Source organism: Lepus europaeus, chromosome 9, assembly GCF_033115175.1.
Source record: "Lepus europaeus isolate LE1 chromosome 9, mLepTim1.pri, whole genome shotgun sequence".
In the NCBI taxonomy this organism is placed as follows: domain Eukaryota; kingdom Metazoa; phylum Chordata; class Mammalia; order Lagomorpha; family Leporidae; genus Lepus; species Lepus europaeus.
The window spans coordinates 54,016,539-54,027,989 of NC_084835.1; positions in this window are offsets into that span (position 1 = coordinate 54,016,539).

Below are 11,451 nucleotides of genomic sequence, written 5' to 3' on the forward strand. Positions count from 1 at the left end.
GACCAGGAATTTAATCTGGGCTTCCTACAGGGACTCCTGTACTTAATTATCACCTGTTAACTCTCAGGGCATGTATTTGCAGGAAACTAGAGTCAGGTCCAAAGGTGGGTATTGAACCCATGAACATCATATGGTATGTGAGTGTCGCAGCGGCGTCTTACCTGCTAGGTCAAATACCCGTCTATAATTTTTTAATGGACAAGTAAGAATTGTATCTATTGTGGAATACAATGTGATATGCACATTGTGGAATAATTATACCAAGCTAAGTAACATGTCCATCACCTCAATACTTATTGTTTTCTAATGAGAATATTTTAAATCTATTAAAAATTTTGAAATATACAGACATTAAAAACTATGGTTACCGTGTTGTGTAATAGGTCTCCAAAACTTCTTCCAGATGAATGGAAACATTATATTCTTTGTATGATATCTCCATATGGAAGAAAATATTTGCAAACCACACATCTTATAAGGAGCTAATATGCAAAATATTGCAAAATGTTACAAATAACCAAATTTTAAAATGGCCAAAAGCTTAACAGAACTTTCTCAGATGTCACACGTACAAATGGCCAATAGGCTTATAAAAATTGTTCTGAAATAAGAGGAGACTGACCAGTTTCTGATACATACAGAAAATGAGAATTAAGAAAAATGTATGCTTCTCATATTCTACTTTGTAACCTTTTGATATGTTGATATAAATTAACATTCAGTTCTGTTTCCTGTCTCCAAGGAACATGTTACAGTGAGATCTGACCTGCAGAAAGTTTCAACAGGTTTCATTATCTTCTATTAACCAAAATCAGCACTAAAGTAACCTTTATTAAAATAAATTAAAATTACAATTTATAAATTAAATAAATTAAAATACATCAAATAGCATTTAATGTTTTAAAATACATTAGTATATATTTGTGCATAAATATATTTTTCTTCACTATATGAATTCAGATTTTCTATTAATTACCCAAACATGGAAAATTCAACAGAAATCCTTTTTTACCTCAAAACCCATAGATTCCACTAGTGTGGAAGTGTATAAAGGATGCAAGCTTTGGAATTATACATTTCATATTCTACTTCACAATTCAAAATTAGACAAGTTTTCAGGGATCAGTTAGCCACTATTATCTTATCTAAACAATGGGTTGGTCTGTGAATTAAATGAGATAATGAATAGAAAAAAGCTGGCACATTGGTTTCCCCATTTTGCTGCGCATGACTTTGGAAACTCTCAAAACTTTTGACATTCAAGTTGCACCCAATAGACATTAGGTGAAAGCATCTGGGCTTGGGAAACAGGCATCAGAATTTTTTGAAGATACTCAGATGAATCTATCACGCAGCAAAATTTGGGAACCAGTGGCTTAACATAACAGGGACACAGCAAAGTCAACTTTATATTCTAATATGTGCCTCACTTGCTGGCTTTTTAGTAGCACTTCTCTTTTTAAAAACATTTTAAAAGTCATTTATTTATTTTACTTGAAAGAGAGAGGTACCTGACTGACTGACTAACAGACATATACACTTAGATCTTCCACCCACTGGTTTGTTTCCCAAATGTCAGCAACAGCTAAGGTTGGGTCAGGTCAAAGTAGGAGCCTGGTTCTCAATCTGGGTCTCCCATGTGGGTAGCAGGTTCTCAACCACTTGAGCCATTATCTGTTGCATCTTAGCGTATGCATTACCAGGATCCTGGAATAAGGAGTGGAGCCAGGGCTTAAACCAAGGCTGTGGGATGTTGGCATCCCAAATAATGTCTTAACTGCTGTGTGAAACACATGCCCCGCATTTTTGTAATCTTAATTCCTTAAGATTCAGCCATCAGGGATATACTGCAATTGTGCTATTCTGACATGATATTATTTCCAGTAGAAAATAATGAGGAGCTATCAAATACCCATAATTAAAACGTCACACAAGTTGTTTCATCTCATTCAGTCACCAATTTTAGGGACCTCCAATTAACACATTTGTAAATATGGCTTTTTTTCCTGTGAATAAAGTAAAATGAAAATAATTTCAGACCTGCCTCCAGTACCATGTTAGTTTTCTGTTTTGTTTGTTTGGTTTAGGTCTTCAGATAAGAGGTTGGACTCACTGTCATAAAAGTCTAGCTTTCCCTAGAAATGTACCTTGGGGCCTGCCATGTAGACAAGCAAGGTTTCTCACTACCATCTGAAAATGTGGGTGTTATACTTTTAAAACTGATGTTTCAAATGCTAACAGCCCTAGGTATATCTGTGTTTTCCCACCTGTAATTATTAACACATGAGCAAGCACCCAAAGAAAATGAGCAAAGCACACTACTTTACCTACAGCAGATAGAACAGGCTGTGTAATTGTACCTTTTGAACTACCTGCACTCAACCTTGCCCATGCTGATAAGTGCAACCAGAAGCCAATTCTTGTCCATGTGACACCAGATTACTTATGCTCATTAGACATTCTCATTGCCACTTTTTTTTTTATCATAAGAGTGATCATTAATCAAAGGCAGCCTTTGACTGAGTACTGGTTTACAGAGTGGTATGGTGGGTGAACCCTGCTCAGTCAAAAATTCATTTCTGGCAGTGATTTTTCAGCGCACTGGAACCTCTTGCTTACCTATATTTCAACCATTTAGGGAACGAGCCAGATATTCACATGTGTGAAGGCTGAGAGGAACCAGAATTCAAACAATAAACAATAAGCAAAAGTCATAGAGACAGTGAGGGAAGAGAAGATAGGATGTGTGTGTTTGCAAAGAGACAAACAAGAGGGCATTTTGGGTTGGCAATAAAAGCCAGAGAACAGCTCAGAGTGAGACAGAAGTTGACTCTAAACTCTGAGTTGTACTTCAGGTTTAATATTTTGAGGTAGTATCAGAAGCAGGTGCTTACTTTTTTTTTTTCAGGTTCACTTACTAGAATTTGTAGCAAGCTAGCTCATTAATCAGTGCCTGGGGCATTTGCTGGAAGATGTGATGAATTCAGTCTATCAGTATCCAGCTGCTCCTGTGAGCACTGGTCCTGGGTCTTTGCTTTTGAGAAGCATCTCTTGGGCCCTGAATTGCCTTTGTTCCCTTTCTCTCTGTCGGTCTATGTCAGTCAAGCTATTGCTCTATCCAGTGTTTTGACCCATTTTCAAATCAGTTGAACAGAAAGATAAGTCTACAACAATGGTAAAATAAATTCATATTTAGAAATAGGATCAGGGAAAAATATGAATTAGAATGGAAGGAAAATACTGAAGATAGGGCGATGTGGGGGTTGGCATTGAAGGCAACTCTAAGATATGAGGACTGGTTGTTATAACAGTAAATGCAAAAGGGACACACAATTAATACAATACTCTTTTGTCAAAAAAGGATACAATTTGCCCAGAAATTCAATGCTATTATAACTGTTGGCTCCAAAATATCTCAGGAGTTGTTTCTAAGAATTTATTAAAGAAGTAAAACAGTGACCTTGAATGAGTGATTTTTAAAAATATTTATTTAGGGGGCCGGCGACGTGGCTCCCTTGGTTAATCCTCCGCCTGCGGCACTGGCATCCCATATGGGTGCCCATTCTAGTCCCCACTGCTCCTCTTTTAGTCCAGCTTCTGTCGTGGCCCAGGAGGGCAGTGGAGGATAGCCCAAGTCATTGGGCCCCTGCACCAGCATGGGAGACCAGGAGGAAGCACCTAACTCCTGGCTTTGGATCAGTGCCGTCGTGGCCACTTGGAGGGTGAACCAACGGAAGGAAGACCTTTCTCTCTTTCTCTCTCTCTCACTGTCTAATGCTATCTGTCAGGTAAAAAAAAAAAATTTATTTATTTGAAAGGCAGAGTTACAGCGAGTGAGTGAGAGATATAGAGGCAGAGATTTTTCACCCTCTATGTCACTCCCCCAGTTACTGGGACTGGGCCAGGTTGAAGCCAGCAGCCACGTGGTTGCCAAAGTGGATGGCAGGGGCCCAAGAATTTGGGCCATCCTCCTTTCCCAGGCACATCAGCAAGGAGCTGGATCTGAAGTTGAGCAGGCAGCACTCAAATGAATGTTCATGTGGGATGCTGGCATCTGCTTAACCTGCTGTGCCACAACATGTGCCCCACATGAATGATTCTTGAGTGATTCTAGATCATGGTGTCTCTTTTATCTCCAGTCTTCTCCCTTCACCTTTTGTAAACTGACTTAAAACTGGGCCACAATAAATGAGCTGAACTGTGGAAGGTCAACATGGCACAGTGGCCAAGGACATCAACCAGGAAGCCAAATCTCTCAGCTGAGATCCCTACACTCAGTTGAAGACCAGGATTCTATAACCCTCCAGCATAGGGCTGTTTTCAGAATCATATAGGAAGTTCATACAATTTATCATATACATGGACACTCCAGAAAATACAATGAGATATACTTGTCAAATATCACCCCATTTTGAATGTTACCTAGTATGCTTTACTTGGCATATTTAGATCTAGCCCATATATAACTAAACCTAAAATTTATAATTCATGTGAATATATTTTGTCTATATTTTTAAAGAGTTATCATTGCCTAAACTCCTGAAAAATCCAAGCAGTTGCTTGGAAGGTAAACATCATGCTCTCTACTTGATAACTACTTACACATGGAAACCCAAGGAATATACGAAATGTTTCATCTCTGGGCTTTCTCTTTTCATCAAGTCAGATCACGTAACAAACTGATCTGTATCAGACTAGCCTATTTTTTTTTTTGACAGGCAGAGTTAGACAGTGAAAGAGAGAGAGACAGAGAGAAAGGTCTACCTTCCATTGGTTCACCCCCCAAATGATCGCCAAGGCCGGCGTGCTGCGCTGATCCGAAGCCAGGAGCCAGGTGCTTCCTCCTGGTCTCCCATGCGGGTGCAGGGCCCAAGCACCTGGGCCATCCTCCACTACCTTCCCGGGCCACAGCAGAGACTGTGGAGGAGGAGCAACCGGGACAGAACCAGTGCCCCAACCAGGACTAGAACCCGGGGTGCCGGCACCGCAGGCGGAGGATTAGCCTAGTGAGCTGCAACGCCGGCCAGGACTAGCCTATTTTTATAAAAACTTTCAAAATGCTATAATTCAATACTAGGCACTTGAATTTCATCAGGAATTAAAGTCAAGATTATACCCTATTTGCAAATTTGGAGAATCGCTGATGTAAACTGCAGTCTTTTTTTTTTTTTTGACAGGCAGAGTGGATAGTGAGAGAGAAACAGAGAGAAGGGTCTTCCTTTTTGCCTTTGGTTCACCCTCCAATGGCCGCTGCGGCTGGTGCATCGCGCTGATCCGAAGCCAGGAGCCAGGTGCTTCTCCTGGTCTCCTATGTGGGTGCAGGGCTCAAGCACTTGGGCCATCCTCCACTGCATTCCCAGGCCATAGCAGAGAGCTGGCCTGGAAGAGGGGCAACCGGGATAGAATCTGGCGCCCCGACCGGGACTAGAACCCGGTGTGCCGGTGCCGCAAGGCGGAGGATTAGCCTGTTAAGCCACGGCGCCAGCCGCAAACTGCAGTCTTAATCAGGTTACTTTCTGTAGAATAAATTTTGTACGGTTTATTGTTAACAAAACAACAAACAAATCAAAATAAAACCCAAATCTTCCTAGAACAAAGGTGATTTTCCTAAGGATCTTAGATTACTACCTGAAGTCAGATCACTCACAACCTTCATGCTGCCCTGGGAAATAGAAGAGAAGCTCGAGATTCTCTATCCCTCCTCTTTCCCCTTGACCAACAACAGCCTAGGAACTAAACCTAATTTTGGTATTGTACCATGCTTAGCCCAGCACTGTGAAAACACTGCTCATACCTTATTAAATCCTCATGGCAATTCTTTGGATGAGCGTAATGAAAATAAAATATCATTTTCCCCTTTGTCTAAATGTTTCTCTCTTTTCACTTTAAGTATATTATATAGCATATCCATATATTTATCTCAGATTCCATTTGGAAGTTATGACAGAATAAATTATTGATAAAGAAAACATTTATACATTACATGAGAGAAAGTGTGGTACAGTTAAGAAAACAGACATTGGTGCCAATGAACCCAGGAGTAAAATATTTGCTCAATATCATCTATACAATCTGTGCATGTCACTTACTTTTCATGAGTTTGAGTTTTCTCATTTATAAGCAGATTGGATGGACACTTGTTTCAAATGGTTTTCATAGGATTTTATAAGATAACAGATGTGGAGGGTATTTTCAGTGTTAGTTGGCATCATGCTAGGTACTCAATATGCTCCTTTGGGACCACAAAGAACAAAGGATCCCTTGGCTAAGCCTAGGTCCCTGAGGAAGGGAGAAGCAGGTGGGTATGTATGTTCCTCTCCTGCAGGCTGGACTGCCATCAGAAGCTGGAAACCCTGAAGGATGGTCCCAGGGACTTTCTGTCATCCTATGGAGACTGAAGAAAAAAATGCACATTCATGCATTGATAAAATTGAGTATGTTTTGGTACAGGGAACTCTGTATACCTAATGCTTGAGTTCTTCCTAACATACAACTAACTTTCTATCTTATGTGATATATTAGACACTCATTGATTTCGTCTTCCTCACCCTCTTCTACTCACCTCTTATTCTTTCTCTTCCTTGTCCTTATTCTTTCCTTCTTTCTCTCCTACCTGTTTTCATCGAACAGGATTTAAAAAAATCACCTTAATTTAGAGAGTAAATCCTAAACTATACAGAAATAATGTTAAATCTTTCATTGGCTGGGGGTGCACAATCAAGAACTTTTTAAAATTTGTAAGTATAAAAACATCAGTATAAAATATTTTAGATATTAACTCTGCTCTTTATATTTAATTAAATATCACACTGTATGGATCGTTTCTGTTAAGCAAAAATTGTTTCAGATGCTAAATCACACAGACATTAAGATTTACTAGAATTTTAATATATAACTCTAAAGATGTGCCCACAAAACAACTCTTGGAATCGTTTGAGTATTAAGTGTATACATGATAATGCAAAGAGAAAAAGTGTAAGGTTAATGTGATGATAGCTGACAACTGCTTAAATTCTTCACTTTATTAATGGAAGAATAAATTATCTTATCCTGTAAAGCTCAAGTGTATTTCAGATCCATGCCACACATATTAAAACATCTCAACTAATTGAAAATTCATATGACACATGTTCTTTGCAAAATTGCAATCTCTATGTTTTTGGTTTCTGCAGTTTACCATGATGTGCTTAGTGTGGACACCATGCGTGATTGGGTTTTCTTTATTTTTTATTTTTATTTTTTTGACAGGCAGAGTGGACAGTGAGAGAGAGAGAGACAGAGAGAAAGGTCTTCCTTTGCCGTTGGTTCACCCTCCAATGGCCGCTGCAGCCAGCGTGCTGCGGTCGGCGCACTGTGCTGATCTGAAGGCAGGAGCCAGGTGCTTCTCCTGGTCTCCCATGGGGTGGAGGGCCCAAGCACTTGGGCCATCCTCCACTGCACTCCCGGGCCACAGCAGAGAGCTGGACAGGAAGAGGAGCGACCGGGACTAGAACCCGGTGTGCTGGCACCACTAGGGTGGAGGATTAGCCTGTTGAGCCACGGCGCTGGCCCGTGATTGGGTTTTAATTGGTAGTAGTATAGGAAGTCAATTGGATTGATTTTTATGTTCACAGATGCTTTGAGTTTTGTAGAGGCTGATGCTCCACTTTAAGTAAGTCAGGACACAAGCCTATTTCCAACATTCCAAATGTCAGGGCTCAGAAAATGTTACCCCTTGGGGCAAGTGTTGTGGCATAGTAGGGTTAAGTTGCCACAAGTCTGAGTTTCAGCGTCTCTCTTTCCTATCCAGCTACCTGAAAATGTGCCTGGAAAGGCAGCAAAATACTTGGGCCCACTCATGTTTGAGACCAGGACTGAGTTTCAAGCTCCTGGGTTCAGCCTGGCCCAGACCTAGTTATTGTAGCTTTTTAGGGAGGGAACCAGTGATTGGAGAATAGCTATATATATATATATATATATATATATATATATATATATATCTGCCTATAAATAAATAAATAAAATAATAAATAAATCTCGAAGAAGAAAGTGCTCTCCCAAAGTACTTTGACCTGAGAGACAGGGCAGGTGGTGAAAAGGTGACTCTGACTTTACCTTTCTGTCTAGGAGTTGGCCATAAAGAAATGATCTGGAATACCTTGCCTGGAGATTGGTCATAGGAAATTAATTTGGAGGTGGGCAGGGGTGAAGATAAGAAAAGTTACACGGAGAAACCAAGAAGTATCCTAACAAATGGGCCTTGATGTTTCCACTTCATGCAGTTACCATTAGCTCAGGCATTTTTGTCAAATCCCATTTTTACACAGCTGTCCATGTGAAGTAATCAGTGCTTAGATCCAAAAATATAATACTGCACTAAAATAAGTTACAGAAAGAATGTGCAGATATGAGAATCGTGCAAAACTAAAATATTTATGGAACATGAAAGAAGGGTTATATATGAGTTATTTGTTTAAAACTACCAAAGCCATGGCAAATTCACACATAAAGTCTAGAATTTGAAGATCACAGTACCTTAATGAAAAAACTTATTTTCCCCATTATGCCTGAAAATGCAATAGCAAGCATTTCTGTAAAGTCATAAAATGTCCTATTTTGTTTGGGACCTCAAGATACCCATTTAGTGTCTTATGACTGATTTACTATTTCCCAATAAATAACAATCACCAGTTAATTACTACTATCAACTTAATAATTTTCACTCATATTCTGTTGACTTTAAAATACATATTTTTTAAAGATTTTATTTATTTATTTGAGAGAGAGACAGAGAGAAAGGTCTTCCTTCTGTTGTTCACTCCCCAACTGGCCACAATGGCTGGAGCTTCGCCGATCTGAAGCCAGGAGCCAGGAGCCTCCCCCAGGTCTCCCATGTGGGTGTAGAGGCCCAAGCACTTGGGCCATCCTCCACTGCTATCCCAGGCCACAGCAGAGAGCTGGACTGGAAGAGGAGCAGCCAGGACCAGAACTGGCGCCCATATGGGATGCCGGTGCTGCAGGCAGAGGATTAACCTAGTGCACCACAGCACCGGCCCCTAAAATACATATTTTTAAGAGCAATCGTTTGCTGTAGAGGACTTCTGCATCCTAAATTGGAGTGTCTAGGTTTGAGTCCCAGCTCCACTCTTCATTCCAGCTTCCTGCTAATGTGCACTCTGATAAACAGCAAGTAATGGCTCAAGTAGCTGCATCCCTACCACCTATGGTGGAAGACTTGGGTGGAATTCATTGCTCCTGACTTCAGTCTGACCCAGCCACAGTGGTTATTGCAATTTCAGGTATGAACCAGTGATGGGAGATCTCTGCTTCATTTTTGTCTCTCCACCTTTCACATATTCAGGTGCCATGTATGTGTGTGTGTGTATATATATATACATACATACATACACACACACAATCTCCAGACTTTTCTGCTAAGCCATAAACCTGAACATTTACCTTCTTTCTGAATGAATTGTATTTGGAGTTTTTGCCAGTATCTGAAATTCATCCTGTCCTCAATTTAGATCATTTCTTCCAAATCCTCTTCTTGTCCCTGAATCCCCTCTTGCAAAAGCTAATACCAGGGTCAGCACTGCGGCATAATGGGTAAAGCTGCTGCCTGTAGTATTTGCATCCCATACGGGTGCCAGTTCAAGTCCTGGCTGCTCCACTTTGGATCCAGTTCCCTGCTGTGGCCTGGGAAAGCACTAGAAGATGGCCAAGTCCTTGAGACCTTGTACCCACACAGGAGACCAGGAAGAAGCTCCTGGCTCCTGGCTTCAGATCGGCCCAACTCCGGTCATTGCAGCCATCTAGGGAATGAACCAACAGATGGAAGACATCTCTGTAACTCTGACTTTCAAATAAATAAATCTTTAAAAAAAAAGCTAATACCATCCTTTCTTCCTGTCATTTTTTTGTCAGATTTTCCTCCAATCTACCCCCCACCTGCTATAATTAATTGATCACTAAGTTCCATGAATTCATTTCCCTAACAGCTTTTTAATTCTTGAACTTATACCAGAAACACTCCCTTCCCCCTACTTATTCCCACTCCCCACCTGTGTTCTTGATTTCCTCTGACATTTTCCTCCTACTAATCATTTAAAGTATACCTCCAACCCTGTTATCTTTTTTTTTTTAAGAACTTTGCAATATTAAAATCTGGTTCATTGTTGGACAATATTGTTTCACACATACATCAAACAGGCCCAAAACAAACAGCAAAAACAAACAACAACAACAAAAAAAAGCAAAAAAAAAAAAGGAAGAAAAAGGAAACTTTTACTTAAGCCTTTGTTTTAAGATGTATTTATTTATTTTGAAAGTTAGAGCTGTGGAGAGAGAGAGAGTGAGCTTCCATCTGTTGGTTCAATCACCAGATGTCCTCAATGGCTAGGCAGAGTGCTGGGCCAGGCAGGCATTTCAGGCAGCAGCTAAAGACAGGCCGGCCCCTATCTTTAGCCTTTAAACCATCGCTTACAGACTTTTAGTACAGCTAAGTACATGTGCAAAAAGGATACCGGAAGGCTCAGGAAAAGATTTTGTTCTTGTTGTTCATGCATTTTGCTTTTAAAGGTTTTTTTTTTTTTCCTCTTTTGAAATTCTAATGAACATGGTCACACCACAGGTAAATTCAGAAGTAGTGCGGAGAATGCTTGAAAGGCTGGTTGGTCATCTTGAGATCATTAAAATGGATGATTCTTACCAATATGTACATATTTTATGTAAATAAAAGCCACAAATTTTCCTTTGTAGAGTACTTTTAAGGAAAAAAATATAAATAAATAGTGCCTGGAAGTTCTGGTTTTTCCCCATTCCACTGTTCAAATTCACAATGTAGCTTGGTTAGGTAGCCAAACATACGGTGTCGTCTGAAGGGGGCACTGCCCATGGTGGGCGGGCAGACCCTCTGTTCCTAGGTGGCCACGTGAGCATCCTTAATAGTAGGGATGTCACCTTGATTATCTAAATCCTCCACAATGGCCTTCTGCTCTGTTAAGACCTTGGTGGTGAACTTGGAGCTGGTGTCCAGGCTGTGTTTGAATGGGGCATGCTAGTGACCCAATACAGTGGATTAGAAGAAGGCAAGACTTGACTCTGTCCATAGAACTGGAGTTTGCAGGGTGGAGGAGGTGCCGAGGTGGCCAAGGCCAGTGGGAAGCCGAAGGGGCAAGAACAATGCAAGTGGCTTTTCGGAACAGGCAGTCACCCTGAAAGCCTTCCTTAAAAATCTCTTAATTGGGGCTGGCTCATGGCTCACTAGGTTAATCCTCCACCTGCGGCACCGGCATCCCATATGGGCACCGGGTTCTAGTCCCAGTTGCTCTTCTTCCAGTCCAGCTTTCTGCTGTGGCCCCGGAAGGCAGTGGAAGATGGCCCAAGTGCTTGGGCACCTGCACCCGCATGGAAGACCAGGAAGAAGCACCTAGCTCTTGGCTTCGGATCAGCATAGCTCCGGCCCTGGCA